Raw genomic sequence first — 16,086 nt, 5'->3', positions numbered from 1 at the left:
TTATTTTCAGCATTGAGCACTTATGACCCATGTCCTTTATTATTTTGTTTTTGGAAAAGTCCCTTTTTCAATTCAAGAAGCTCTAAGAATGCAATTTTAAGCATGTTTAAATATTTTAGGGGGTTGGAACCCTTTCTTGTCCCCTTGAACTGAAGCCACAGGTGGTTCCTGTGGGGCAGCTGATTTGCTTACTCATGAGGCCCAGTCTGAGGAGTATAAGGAACACTTCTAAATTAAAATGCTTCAAGAGGTCAGGTGAACTGAAAAAACAAAGAGCAGTTATTACCAGATCTCCCATTTCCCTTCGCTCTTCTACTTCATTGTTGCAGTCTTAGCTAAATGCAGTCAGCCTGCATATTTTCCTACACCAGTCCTTTGATCAGTAAAGTAATTTCTTTTCCTTCCTCTGTACAAATCTTTTGATTATAGTAAGCTCATTCTTTGAAGAACAAGCATGGTACAAAATATTAACAACTTGAATAATTTTAGCATTTATCAAAAAGAACTGATTTTTCAGGGGATAAAATTATAACTAATTTTTATAAAGTGAATCATTGAAATACAATGCAAGCAGTAATAAGATTAAGTGTATCATTTATTTAATCACAACATATAATATAGACAATATAGTATAGTGGTTCAGAGTAGAGGCTGGAGTCAGAAAGGCTGGGTTCAGATTCCAGCTCTACTTATTCCTTGTGTCCCTGGGTGACTTTCTTAACCTTCCATGCTTAGCTTTCCTCAACTGTAAAATAAGGATAGTACTGGTACTATACTTCTTTCATAGGGATGTTGTAAACATACAAATAAAGCTCAGTAAATATTGGTTATTGCTGACATTTAACTATCAAAAGGGCAGGACAACTGGAGTATTTATCTTGACAAAGACAGTCATCTGCTCATCTCATAGCTATTGTCATAGCTTCTTTTTTGAGGTAGAGTACTATTTGTGGAGATAAGACAGGAAATCATAAAGAAGTGGCACTTAAATATCTTTGCAAACATAAAGTAGGAAGGGATTGTGGATCAGTCAGAGGTACAGCTTTTTAGGAGTTGCATTTTGAATTTGATTGGAAACTCAGTAATTGACACAACTTTGCCAAGAAGAAAATTGAAGTTCTCTCTTCCAGAAAATATGTACGTGTGAAGAATAGAAAGGGGAAACAAGGAAGAACTCTCCTGGGGGATGATAGGAATGGGAATTGTTGGGGTGAAGAAGGGAGAAATAGTTGGTGGTATACTTTATAAGCAGAGTCTTTAAGACTAACATATTTATCAGATGGTAGGAAGAAGAATTGAATTCTATTTGTATTGGCTTTCGAAACCATAAATCCATTAAAGCATAACACAGTATCCAATCTGGCAGAATATAGAAAAATGGTAATATTTTGGCAAAATAAACTTACCATATATTCCTTAACAAAGATAAAAATAGCAAAGTACTTTGACATTTCAAAGATTTAGAATTTATATTGAAAAACCAGTCTTGAAATTTTTTGTGAGAGAGCTGGCTCATGTGCTTGTCATTTTCTTTCTTCCTTTCTTTTTGGATAATTCTCCTTGCCCCTTCTTCAATTGTATGCAGGGCAGACAGCTTGCACCCCCTTCTTCCCTCCCGTCCCCACGGCACCCCAGGTCATGAGAATCCACTAGGTGGCGCCACATGTCCGGCGGCCTGCGGCCTCCGTGGGGCGCGGGAACAGCTGTGGGCTTTCTAAACCTGGCTGGAGAGGTCTGCACCATCTTTGTGATACAGCTTCCCTAAGGTCTGCTCCAAATGCTGTAAGCCTAGGGGTTCCTTCAAAGTGATCCTGTAATGGGATCCCCAAATATGGACGACAATGGCGTGGTTGTAAGTGGGAGGAAGCCTGCAGTTTGCTGTAGGAGACTCAGCGAGGAGCAGGCTGACTGCTCCTAGCCGCAGTTCGTAGCCTGTGCAACCACAAGCCGCAGGCTGCAGACCTAGACGCCCCTAGAAGCTACGGCTTCATGCCAAAATACTGATTTAGGCAACGACACTACTATTTATGGGAAAGGGAAAAAGAGACAAGAGGAAGGTATCAAAAAGAGGGATTATTTTAATATTGACTTTCATGCAGGCAGGCATAATTTTTTCTCATTTCTGACAGACAATGGAACACAGCTTGACATGTCAAATTAAGGATATCTTTAGAGGCAGATTTCAGATTTAAGAGATGAAGGTATTTTGTTTTTCTTTTGAATAGCGCTGGGCAATTTTCTTTATTTCTTATATGAAATGCTGAAGGCTTTGTATGATTATTCTAAACTTTATTACTATTCTCCTAGAAAGGAACAGATCTCTTCTTTCCAATTCGGAGTAGTAGGTAATGACTTTGACAGCATTTTCCTGCCTTTTTCAAGTTTATGGAAGCCCATTTCTCATCATTAGGCTGAGGATGCATGTAAGGAGGGGTGAGCCTTACTCTGGAGCTTGTCACATAAAGGTTGCTGCTTAGGTGATTAAAAAGAAGCATCTGGAAGCCAATGGCTGACAGAGGTAATGGAGATCCAGCCACAGCTGAAAGTGCCTGATACAATGGGCCAAACTGACCTAGAAAGTCTTCTGCTAAGCACATGTGTGCACTTCACCTTAGGGACAAACAAGACCTGTCTTACTTTGGCCCTGAAGAGCCTTAGTGACCCTGGCCACCCAGCTAAGGTTTATGTGTGGTTTCCTGAAGGTGGTAAGGCAGGAGGAGGCATTTTCTGCAGTGTGGCTTAGGAACCTCAAAGCGGCTCCTTGTCAGCAGGTTTGAGGGTACGGAGGTCCTTAATGACAAATTGGCAGGCTCATTTTGATCTTGTTCAAAATAGTGCCCATTTTAAACTTCCTATGTGTGGAGGGGAAATATTCTTTTTTCCTATTTGTTGTTCTTATTCCTGTTTCTGCCCCCTGCCTAGTATGCTAATTAACAGGAGGGTGCAATGCGGATTCTTAAGATCTCTCCAAGGTTATAGCTTTGGTGGTTCAGGAATATGCAAGAGTTTTAACATATGCACACAAAAACATAATTTGGAGTATATGGAAATAGTCATCGAATTGTTTCTTTAAAATGTGCTTCCCAAACTGATTGATTATTGGGAAGTAGAGGAGTGGACATTATATTCACTTCTAGAAGACATTTTACCTAGAAGTCAGGTGTTTGGTTATTGTTTTGAATATAAGAGGAATAGGCATGCAGTTTAATATAAAAAGCAAAACACTTTTTGTAAAAAAAGTTTATTTTTGTTTATAAAATATGGTATTTCAATACATAACTAAGAACAAATGATTCTGGTAATTACTACAGAAAGATTTGGAAAGGACAGAAAGGATAGGTGAAAATATTACGGTTAACAAAATCCATCTCTAGCAGCAATATACTTTTCTCCTCTGGGTGCCACTGTTCAACTGCTTCTTGCTTTTATGATCATTTGGAAGAAGGTGCTTCCTCTACATGTATTCTTAAAAGAATCTATTAAAGAGACATTTCCTCTATCTCTAGTTATCTGCTAAGTAACTTTTTGGCACATGGATATAAGTTCAGTGTGGTTGTGATTTGCCATTTTAATTACCAAATGATGACCAAATAATATTAAAGATTGCTTATATGGGCAATTGGCCTGGTTAAAAGCCCAATGTCATCTCCTATGGAAATGAATCTTGTATTTTCCTTATTGATATTAACTAGAAAAACCACTAAAGCACAAGAGTTTGTGTTATTTGTAAACATGGTTTTAATTCTGTGAAAATATTTCAATAGAAGTCAGTTTTATAAAAGGCAATGGCTAGACCTTGGGAGGAATTAGTCAAAATATAACTTTAAGAACCTAGCATTGTTAACTTAGATAATATTATTTTTCATTTAAATTTAAAACTTAACTCCTTTAATATTAAAAAAACCTACAAAAATTCATGCATATATTTTTAGAATTCTTAATTTTCAAATGTAATTAATAACAATATTTATAGTTTTGCAAAGCATATGAGTAATCTTTCTTTCTTTCAAAAAAAAAATTAGGCAGTGAGTTAGTATTCTGCACCAAGAAAAAAATGCACATGTTGGTTGGTTTTTAAATCTCTAATTATTTATTTTAAACCTGGGGTTCATCAGAAATGCCAGAGGAAGAGGTTATAATGCCAAAGTTAATTTTGTTTTGTCATATACAAAGTAGTTAATCTAAAAATTATTGATTGATATTCTCCCTCTTCTAACTCTTTTAGGACTCAATATTTAAAGCAAAACTAATTTATCTAGGTGTTCTACTGCACAAAATTAATTCTACTGGGACTGGGGAGGCCAGGCCTCATTATGGTACATTCCTCTTGCTGAACTAGTCTAGCTTGATGCTTACTGGGACACTTTTTCAAAATTATTCACAAGAATTTAACCCTTGAGGTGCTGGAGAATTGACCTTCAATATTATATTTATTGGGCCATGTGATGGGATCAGAAGAACTTTAAAATGAGAGTATGTCATACTGCCTGCTGATATGTGGGACTTTGACGTTAGGCAATTGTTTTTGTGTATACTAGAAGGATTTTACCTTTGGGATTCATATGCCAAATTTGATGTATTCATTAAAAAAATTTTCCCCTTCTCTGATCTTGTCTTTTTTATTAATATGTAAATGGTGAATTTTCCTCTTTGGGTAGTCAAATAGTTGTTTAGATTGCACAGCAAGCTGGCTGACTCCTTTGCTGAAGTGTCTGATAGAGTCACTGGGTCACTTGCTGTCTTTGTGCCTCCTTAAAGCCTAAGAGAGTAACTATTACACATCAGTTATTTGTAGTAGCTGCAGAAGTTCAGTCTTTACATTTTCCTTTTTTTTGTGTGTATATGGTTTTCTTTTAGTACATATGCAAAATATTCCAGGAGAATGGATTTTTTTTCAATACACACACACACATATATACATGATTGTTTGTTTTGTTTTTATAGTGCTAGGGTTCAAACCCTAGGCCTTTCACATGCTAAGCTCATGCTCTACCACTGGGCTGTACACCCCCAGTTCCTAAGTGATAATTTGTATGTTGACTTTTTGACTGCTGAGTAACAGTTCCTAAGGACTAGGCTAGAGTCCACTGGAACCCTCTTACATTTTAAAGTTCTTGGCTTACTTTGGGTGTCTCACCAAATTGTTCTCAATGAAGTGATCTTCCTCATTCAAAGTGCCTGGTTTCCTTCTAGAATGTTATGCTTTTTTCTTGTGGCTGGCAAGAAATCATGTATTTGGTGATGGTGAGGAGCCCCAATTCACCAATGAGGTCTTTCACAGAGAACAAGGTGGTAAGTGATCACCTTGAGAATGGTTAGTATTTATTTTTTTCCGGTGCTGGGAATCCATCTCAGGGCCTCCAGCTTGCTAAGTGCATGGTCTACTACTGGCTACACCCCTAAGAACGTTTTTGTCACACATACCCCATGCCAAGAACTGATAGATTGCCATTAAACTAGCAGACTGACTTGTCTCTGTTTCATAGGGACGTTGTATCCAAAGGTGTTATACTTATACTGTGAAATCTGATTTATCAATTCAGCTCCTTTTAGCTAAAAGGTGATAACAGTTGCTGCATATCAATTATTTCATGCTATTATCAAATCAGACTAAATAACAGGGTTAATAAGTAGTTTAAAAACATCGACTAGATAGTGAATTAAATTTCTCTGTAAAATAATAATTTTAATAGAAATTGCTGCCTGGAGAAACTTAATCCTGAATCTGTAGTGTGGCCTGTGCTTCTATTTTAAATCTGTTATAAAAGGCATTTAAGTGTCATAGGGACATTCTCTCCACCCCCCCCCCCACATATTCTTGCCAGCCTACATGTACTAAGAAAGAATAAAGCTTTAATACCTCATGGACATTTAATAAACATTCATTTTTAATTAACAATTTAAATATAATCCCCAATAGATGCAGATCTATATAAGTTTATATGCTTTCATGATAAATAACAGGGTATTATAAGGAAAGTTTAGGAAGGTTTATAATTTTCCACCAGAAAATGTACTTAGAGCTCAGAGGGGTACATTTTGCAGTTTCTTTCTTATATTTACATCTTCCTTCTGCAGATGTCAGTACCATCAATCAACAGTGAAGGAACAACTCAAGAAACAAAAAACAAACAAACAAAAAGAAAAAGAAAGTGTGCCCCTCCCCCAGTTTTCAATATATTTTTTATTTCAGTTGGAAAATCCCCACTGAATGATTTTCTTTTTCAAGCTTAGAATGTATCCTGGGAACATGCCGTTCAGGATTTGGGAATGGGAACTTCAAACGAAGCTGGTAAGGGAGGCAAATGCGTAAGTGGAAACTTTGAGGAAGCTGGCAGTGAGAGACTGGAAATCAGGCAGGCGTGTGCCTTTCACTCCACCACCCTCTGCAGTGTGAGTACAAAGCAGAGCTGGCACGGGCCTGAGTCAGAGCTCTCCTCTCAGGAACTGAGCGCAGAGAGATTCCCAGCATCTGTTTCCTCAACTATCACCCAGAGGATGCTGGTGCTAAATCACAGGGAACAAAAATAGCCTCAGAAATCTACTTTCAGACAAATAAAACATGGTGGCTACCCAAGAGGGCCCTGGAGTCTCCCCAAATTCCTCATTAGCTAATTAATGAATATATTATTTTATATTAATGAGTTATATTGCTTAAATGTACATATATCTCATTTATATTCATGAGTTATGTTGCTTACCTGGTTCATTGAAATGATGAGTAAAATCTCGACATGTTTATTGATCTGAGTTGAACTATTTTCTAAATTACATTGTGTTTGAAATTAAAAATCTGAACCATTTAGTTGTATAAAGGTTGGTCTATGTAACCACAAATGTTAAAGCTTTACTTCATACACAATAAACATGCATTTTCTAAGATATGTATGTAAAAAACACCTACAAGCTTCTTACCATAATGTCAATTGCCAACAGATGAATAAGATCTTTGCATTTTGGCAACAGGAAGTTTTATGGTTAGGATCTTATAATTTGACAAAACTTAAGATCATGTAAGGCTCTGTTTCAGACATTGGAAAGTAGTTTTTAGGTCTGGCAAGAATTGTTGTAATTTGATACTAAGTTATATTTTCAGATTTTCAACAAAAACAGCAGCTGCAACAGATGAGATTAGCAAGTGGTGAAAAGTTCAAAGCATTTAATGGAATTGATCTACTAAATTAGCATTGACAATTTTTAGTGGCTATCTTAAATATACATTATTATCATGAAAGAACTAGTCCAATTAAGCCTTTACATTTGGAAGATGCCCAGGTTGACCTTGTTCTGCTCAATGTGAAAAGTGAGAGAGGGCTTCTGGGTTTATTTAAATTTGGTGCTAAATCAATAGGTGTAGGTGGGTCCTTTTCACTCCTTTTTGGAAAGGAAGAGAAACCAAAGGCCCTTTATGATAACAAATGGATTATCAGAACAGTTACATATTTCAAATAAAAACATCAGAGACTAGAATAATATAATAGCTGATAGGTAAGAAGAATCAAAAGTTGTGTTGATGGGGGTAAGCCTAACCAATGTACAATGTAAGAATGTTCAGAAGGGTGACAATAAGTCCTCCCTGTCCAAGTAATGTATACTAATAAAAATGCTCTGAGAAAAAGAAATTTTTAAATTTAAATTTAAAAAAGAAAAATAAGTGTTGATTTCTCATCCATTTTTATTACAACCATATTTACTGTGTATACAGAATGCATCTTGGAACTAAAAGAGTTATATTGAATTTAAAACATTCTAAATTAAGAAATAACCAGTTAATTAAAAAAAAAACAGAAAGCTATGCAAGTAGACATGAAGAAATATGTGTGGAATTTTCCAGAAATCTATTTCCTGGACACCCACAGTGTAATTTCATATGTTATTATTGGTAGAGACTTCTTTGCCTGGAACATAAATATCATGAAAATAAAATTGAATCTTGAATTTTCAGTTTAGTTGTACAGAATATGTGATAATTGTCAGTTATTCATGTTTATCATAAAATAGTATAGGCTTGGCCCTGGAAGTGGTTGTGTAAAAAGTCAGCTCCTAAATTCACAGAGGTTTATACGTGAACCTTCGTCACTCCAGCTGAGGAGTTTTCTTTTGCAAAAGCATTCAGTAAAATTTGTTTGAGATGAGATTTTTGTTTGTTAGTTTTTTGCTGTTGTTGTTACCCATTACAATATTAATGGTCCATTTCTCTAGTCTGGGTTTTTTACCTACACATTTTTGGACCTTTCTAATAGAAAAAGATAACATCCTTTGTGTTAGATTTTGTCAGCAAGAACATTGGAGCTATTTTACCTCTAGCTTTCTCTTCTCTTCTCTTCTCTCTTTTTTTTTTTTTTTTGGTGGTACTGGGGCTTGAACTCATGGCCTACACCTTGAGCCACTCCACCAGCCCTTTTTTATGTTGGGTACTTTCGAGATCAGGTCTTTTTTTTTTTTAATTTTTTTTTTTTTATTATTCATATGTGCATACAAGGCTTGGGTCATTTCTCCCCCTGCCCCCACCCCCTCCCTTACCACCCACTCCGCCCCCTCCCTCTCCCCCCTACCCCCTCAATACCCAGCAGAAACTATTTTGCCCTTATTTCTAATTTTGTTGTAGAGAGAGTATAAGCCATAATAGGAAGGAACAAGGGTTTTTGCTGGTTGAGATAAGGATAGCTATACAGGGAGTTGACTCACATTAATTTCCTGTGCGTGTATGTTACCTTCTAGGTAAATTCTTTTTGATCTAACCTTTTCTCTAGTTCCTGGTCCCCTTTTCCTATTGGCCTCAGTTGCTTTTAAGGTATCTGCTTTAGTTTCTCTGTGTTAAGGGCAACAAATGCTAGCTAGTTTTTTAGGTGTCTTACCTATCCTCACCTCTCCCTTGTGTGCTAAAGCTTTTATCATGTGCTCAAAGTCCAATCACCTTGTTGAGATCAGGTCTTGAGAACTATTTGCCCATGCTGAATTTGAACCGTGATCCTCTTGATCTCTGCCTCCTGAGTAGCTAGGATTACAGTCATGAGCCACTAGTAGCACCCGGCCCTAGCTTTCTCTTCTGTAAACCAAGTAATCAATTCCTCTTCCCTGCAGGTCAGCAAATTGTTCATCTCCATCTTTCAATACGAGCTTCTGGGGGAGCTTAGTGTTTTCATGGGGTGTCTAAGGAAGATGGGAGATGATCTCATTCATTCTGAGCAGGTCTTTCTTTCCTTCCTTCCTCCCTCCCTCCCTCCCTCCCTCCATTCCTTTCAGCACTGGGGTTTGAACTCAGGGCTTCATACTTGGTAGGCAGGTGCTCTACCACTTTAGCCACAACTCCAGCCCTTTTGGCTCTGGTTATTTTGGAGATAGGGTCTCCCTTTTTGCCCAGGCCAGGCTGGAATGCAATCTTCCCATTTAATGGTTTCCATTACCACCCCCAGCTTTTCTGTTGCAAGGGAGTCTCTCAAACTGCACCCCCCAACCCTGGGCTGGCTTCAAACTGTGATCCTCCTGATCTCAGCCCCCCAAGCAGCTAGGATTATAGACATGAGCCACCATGATGACTTATCCAAATAATTTCTTGTTCTTTATTTCCTCCATTTCAGGATACTTGGAGCATAGTTTTCATTCTAAGTTTAAATTGGCATTTTCCTATTATTTAATTCAGTTTCATTTTAAATTGTCATTTTACCATCTGAACACCTTTTTTTTTTGGCACTCTGTCTGTTGTTTAGTATCTCTATCATTTGTGACCTCCTAAATTTGAATGTTTTAGTTTTAGTTAGCCTTTAGTTCTAACTAACTAAGGAACGGTTAGCTTGTTCCTGTTCTATACCACATGTCCTATACCACAGGATCAAAAGCCTTCCCGAAGTCAAGCTTGGTTTTATCAAGACCTGCCAGGCTTTCCATGCTGCCATAGAGCAGATGACAGTATATCATCACTACAGGACAAGTTTCTGTGATACCATATTGGTTATTATTATTATTATTATTATTATTTTTGCAGTACTGGGGCTTGAACTCAGGGGATACACCCTAAGCCACTCCACCAGCCCTTTTTTATGAAGGGTTTTTTTAGAGATAGGGTCTCGCAAACTATTTGCCCAGGTTGGCTTCCAACCATAATCCTCCTGATCTCTGCCTCCTGAGTAGCTAGGATTACAGGTGTGAGCCACCAACACCTGGCTTATATTGGTTATTAATGGAAACACTATTAAGAGTTTGATTATTTTGGTCAGGTTTTCAGCCTTCAGGCATCTGCTCAGTTCTCTGAGTATGACTCAAAGGTAGAGACAATAAGTTTTTATACTCGTTCAGTGTTGTCAGGTGGAAAAAAGGCAGGACTAGGCTGTCAGAAAAGGAGTGGGCAAGTCATACATCCTGTTCACAATCAATCACATGTCAACATTAGCTTCTCCATGGTCTAGCACTAATATGGCATGGTGAGAGCTTTCACCATGGTTAAGTTTTCCCCATTTATTCATTTATAATGGACGATTCAGGCTCATTGTAGTAAAATTGAACATAATAGATTGCAAAATGGTAACAACTACCTGTAATTCTGTCTAGAGGTTGACATTGTTACCATTTTGGTATATCTGTATGTATGTATGTGTATGCAAGTGTATGTGTGTGCAAGTATGTGTAGAATGTGTATATTAAACACATGCACATACCTATGTCTGCCTATCTGTCTATCTATATTTTGGTGATATTGGGGTTTGAACTGAGGGCCTTGAGCTTGCCAGGCAGGTACTCTACCACTTGAGCCATGCCCCCAGCCCTTTTTTAACTTTAGTTATTTTTCAGGTAGGATCTTGTGTTTTTGACCTGGGCCAGCCTCAGACTGCAATTCTACCTATAGCCTCCCATGGAGTTGGGATCACAGGTATGCACCGGCATGTTGCTCATTGATTGACATGGACCCTCACTAACTTTTTGCTGTGGCTGGCCTCAAACTGTAGTGATCTTCCCAATCTCTGCCTCCTGAGTAGCTGTGATTATAGGCATGAGCCACTGCTCCTGGGAACTTGGTTTTTTTTTTTTACTTAGTACTATATAGAGTTCATTTCCCAACATAACTCACATCATACAACTGTAATAATTCATCTTTTCAGTATTAAGTCTCAGCTGTGTTCTTTTTATAGTTCAGTAATACTTCCACAATTCTTTGAGTAAAAGGAAACCTGTCCTTCACATCTGCCTTTCTTGTAGCTCTCTTTTTAAAAATGAAATGGATTCCTATTATTTTAGTAACTGAAGTCTCTGAAAGCAGGATCTGTGCATGACACATCCTAATGCTCTTTAAGTTCTAGCTATGTGACAAATATTTATTGAATACATGAATAATGAACTTTTATAATGGGAATTGAAGTCGTAGGCTTTTGTGTTTTGATTTTAGTTCTGCCTCTGATTTTACTCATAACTCCATTTACCCAGGAATGGAAGGAAAATGAAGCAATTTCTCACCTATCTAGCACCACCAAGGTGTGAAGTACGCTGCTGCAAAGCTAATGCACCACACACTTGAAAGCAGTGTCTTCATGTTAAACATTCTGGACGAATCTCTTTTTGATGCACTACATACTTTGTTACATAAGCAAGTAAAGCATATTAATGTAAAACATTTACAAAATACTAACAGTCCCCATAATTCTACTACCTAGAAATAACATTAGTATTTTGATGATTGTCCTTTCAACCTTTCTTTTCTATGTGTAACTGTACATTAGATACAAGATTTTCACCATAGATTTTTATCAAACTGGAATCATAAAAGTTACTCTTGATAACTGCTTTTTTCTCATTAATACAAACATCTTTATATGACAATAAATTTACCCCTAATAATCAATGTTGATAGTTGTACAGTATTCCATTATGGGGCTATGCCATAATTTGTTTACTTTCTTCTTTTACTGAATATTTTTGGTAGTACTGGGGTTTGAATTCGAGGCCTCATGCTTGCTAGGTAGACACTCTACTGCTTGAGTCACCCCTCCAGCCCTTTTTTATGTTGAGTATTTTCAAGATAGAGTCTCTCAAACTATTTGCCTGGGCTGGCTTCAAACCATGTTCCTCCTAATCTCTTCCTCCTTAATAGCTAGGATTACAGGCCTTAGCCACTGGTGCCCAGCTCTTATTAAATATTTTAAAAATCTACTTTATATCTTATACATTACAAAAAACATTGCAATGAGTACTCTGGCTCACACATCATTGGGTATTTGTAAAGGAAAACTTTTAAATATCCTCTTAAACTATTAAGGTGAGGTAAGCTTATAGTCCCTTGTCCTTCTATCCTGAGATTAAAAAATAGAGCTATCTGAATTTCTTCAGTATATGCAATGGCTTACGGTTTTAAAAAATTATTATTAAATAAGGGTATGCTACCCTGATTGATGATAATGGAATTACTTTCTATCTCAAATTGATTCTAGAATACTTGTTTGGCCTCATTTGGTCTTTAGTGGCATGAAAAATGGACTTCTTTATTAGATTTAGCCATATGAAAGGAAGAAATAAGATTCTAAAGGTTCACATTTCCTGGAAGAAGTTCATACCTTGCTATATCTTTGTATAGTTTCAGAAAACTATGGGTTGGGAAAGAGCCTGGTTTCTATGATCAACTCTGCTCCATTTTGTAAGTGGGGACAGAACTAATCACTCTACTTGTAGTGCGGTAGGAGTGAGAACTATTGAGACTAACACAAAGTCTCCCTATAAGACTATGAACACATGGCTTATCACAGGGCCTTTTATTATAGCACATGATGCAAGTCTCATCCATGTGTGTGTGTGTGTGTGTGTGTGTGTGTGTGTGTGTGTGAGAGAGAGAGAGAGAGAGAGAGAGAGAGAGAGAGAGACAGGGAGGGAGGGAGGGAGGAAGGGAGAGAGAGAAACAGAGAGAGGCAGAGACAGAGAAACAGAGACAGAGACAGAGAGGAAGAGAGGAGAGGGAGGGGGAAATTGTTGGTTAAAGGTTATGCAATTTCAGATAGACTTTTGTTGTTCTTGATAAAGTCACTTGCATTTGCTTTAGTTGTTGCATTGATGGTAAGCAATGTTTATAGATAAGTTTTCTAGATCTAAACATTTATTTTTGGTTTATTTATTTGTTTTTTTTGGTGGAATTGAGGTTTGAACTCAGGGCTTTGCACTTGCAAAGCAGGCATTCTACTGTTTGAGCCATACCTCCAGTCCTAGATCTAAACATTTGTAAGGAGGAATAAGCTCTGGGCGTGGAGCAGGAAGACTAGGAATTCTAGCACTTCTTATGTTGGCACACTGGGTAAGTCAGACACCCACACCAGCCTTACTCTCTCATCTATTAAAAAGAAATGAATTTTTTTTTTATTATTTTATTATTCATATGTGCATACAAGGCTTGGGTCATTTCTCCCCTCTGCCCCCACCCCCTCCCTTACCACCCACTCTGCCCCCTCCCTCTCCCCCCATCCCCTCAATACCCAGCAGAAAGGAAATGAATATTTACCAGGTATTTGCTAAGCAACAAGTTCTTTGTGTTTGTCCCTCCTTTAAATATACATCCATATTACTTCATTTAACACTCCCCAAGCCCATGAGTTAGTTAAATGTCGTTCTCATCCTATTTTATAAATGAGAACAACAGGTATAGAAGAAAACATACTTGATCTTTCACAGAGTAGAAATTGGTGGAGTCAGGATTTGAACCCCGGCCATCTGATTCTAGAATGTGGGCTCCTAACCACAGGTGACGTTGCCTGTGTCTTTTTTAAAAGGAACAGAAAAGGGCTGGGGATGTGCTTAACAAATGTGAATCCCTGAGTTCAAACACCAGATCTTCATGGCCCCTTCTCTGTACTCACATAAGTCCAGCAAGTATCTCTGAGAAGAGTGAGAAGTGAGCTAGGCCTTTGGCAACTTGTACACATCCCCAGACATCTGGATAAATCTGTCTTTCTCAGCTTTTAAATCCAGATGCTTCCCATTCAGCTTCCCTGGCTTTTGTGGTAGTTCTGCCCCAGTTCTGAGTTCTGATGCTGTGTAGGTCTAGGTAAAGAAATCAGAAACTGTTGGAGAGGTCTACCTGGAAGTATCATGGTATTATTTTGAATAAAAATGACATTCAGCTCTAGGTGAGCATTTGGAGTCAGGGCCACAGAGTTTTGGTCAACTACCATGCTAGATTTTTCTCTGTGTGTGTGTGTGTGTGTTTGTGTGTGTGACTTGGTATTGAACCCAGGACCTCACACATGTGAGATAGATGCTCTACCACTTGAGCCATACCAACCCCCCATCCCCTTTATAAAAAATTTGTTTTTGAGATAGGGTCTTGCCTGTCTTTGGCTGGGCTATCAAACTTGTGATTCTCCTGCCTCTACCTCCCCAGTAGCTGGAATAACAGGTGTGTACCACCACATCTGGCTACTATGTTAGATTTTAAAAGAGCATCTGGCATCTCTTATTTGGCATGGAGGCAGCACTGAGATTAGATTATGGAATTTTGGGACTTGATGAGAAAAGACAAAATTGCCATTTTTTTTTTTTTGCACAAAAATATCACTGTTAATTAGAGATTGTGAGATTTTATAGTTGGGTGAGTAAGAGAGATTGTTAATTTTTGCCTTATGTAAGTGCTGTTGATTGAGATCTGTACTATTCAAAGCTGAGGGAGATTGGAAATTATGATTTAGTTTTTCCAAGTAACATCAAATAATATTAACAAAGTTTGGTTGATCAGAGTTTCCCCGCTACTAACTTACCAAGAGGAAGTGCCCCTCATTGTGATGTCTTAGAATTATTATTATTATTTTTAAGAACTTGACAAAATTTCATCATGGTTTTAGTTACTTTAAACTTTTTTTTTTTTTTTTTTTGAGACAGGTTCTCAAGACTGGTCTTGAACTCATGAACCTCCTGCCTCAGCATCCTGAATGTTGGGCTTACAGGTGTGAGCCACCATGCCTGGCATTTCTAATTACTTTTAAAATCATTGTGCTAGCAGAAATAAACCTATAAGTACATCCTGGATTTGCACACAGCAACTTGGAATAGTAAGTAACAACGTTCCTGGGAATGCTGTTCTCTGGCAGTGGAGAAGCTGCTGTAGTTTTGGAATTCTCTGTCCCAGGACTACAAAAGATTGATGTGCAAGGCAAGGTGCCACCGAGGAAAGAGGCAGGCAGTGAGGCAGGAAGAAGAGCCATGGTTAACCACTGTAGTGTGAAGACAAGGTAAAAGACATCTGAGCTTTTGGCCAAAGAGTGGAGGTAAACTCAGCTCTTGCAAAAAAGCATTGTGGGATCTTTGGGGCCCCACAGAGCCGACAGGGCCTCTGCTTTATAGGCCTCATTGGAAAGAGATCCATGCAGTAAGTGATATTGGACTTGGATTTATCTACTTTAGAAGGAGGATATATTAACCATGCTTGAGTCAGCGATGGCTCCAGAGAGCCAATGCTTAGGAGGATGAATTGTGGTGCAGAGGAAGAACCACAGGATGGGAAATGGGCTGGCTGGAGTCTTAACGTCTTTGTTGGAGCTCTCTGGCAGTGTAGTCGGGACAAGTTCCTTACCCGATCTGTGCTCAGTTTCCTCTTACATAAAACAAGGGGCTTGCTGTGGACCCAGAGACAATGATCTCTGAGGTCACTCCTAAATATGGGACTTCCTGGTCTCAGGCACTGACTCCCCATGGCTGGGGATTTTGCTGGCTCTGGATGACTATGGCTACAGTGGCTAAAAGAAGAACTTTGTCTGAGGCTTACGCTGGGACACTGGTCGCTGGAATTTTCAAGAATGGTGGGGGTTAGAAAAGATACTCACATTAATGCTGAGATTTTTTAAAAAACTTATTTGGTATTTTGGGACATTTTATTCCTTCTTAAATTCTTAAATTGTTTTTGTGTGTGTACTACCAGCACGTATTCACTATGGACCTATTTATCTTTCCAAACGTCAATAGAAAAAAATGCTATCAGTCAATATTTGAGGTTGATAAGGCATCCGAATAGAAAGGAGTTACTTTTGCTCTTGATCTGATTGTCGGGTTATAAAGGAGCAAAGAAAGTTATGCTAATGCAATCACTAGGAAATTACCTATAAATAAGCTCTGTGATATTTG

The 16,086-nt window shown here is 38.1% G+C and overlaps 1 long non-coding RNA gene across 1 annotated transcript in view; it reads left to right on the top strand.

Annotated features, from left to right (window-relative positions):
* LOC141422596 (uncharacterized) overlaps positions 1–16,086 on the top strand; it is a 152,840-nt gene that overhangs the window by 39,011 nt on the left and 97,743 nt on the right. Inside the window, exons 4-5 of the long non-coding RNA XR_012447275.1 lie at positions 10,789–10,867; positions 14,848–15,017. This is a non-coding gene — a long non-coding RNA (uncharacterized lncRNA). The remainder of the gene's footprint in view (positions 1–10,788; positions 10,868–14,847; positions 15,018–16,086) is intronic.

Source organism: Castor canadensis, chromosome 4 (assembly GCF_047511655.1).
Source record: "Castor canadensis chromosome 4, mCasCan1.hap1v2, whole genome shotgun sequence".
In the NCBI taxonomy this organism is placed as follows: Eukaryota; Metazoa; Chordata; class Mammalia; order Rodentia; family Castoridae; genus Castor; species Castor canadensis.
Note: the sequence above shows the minus strand (reverse complement) of the source record. Positions and strands in the feature narration are given on the sequence as shown.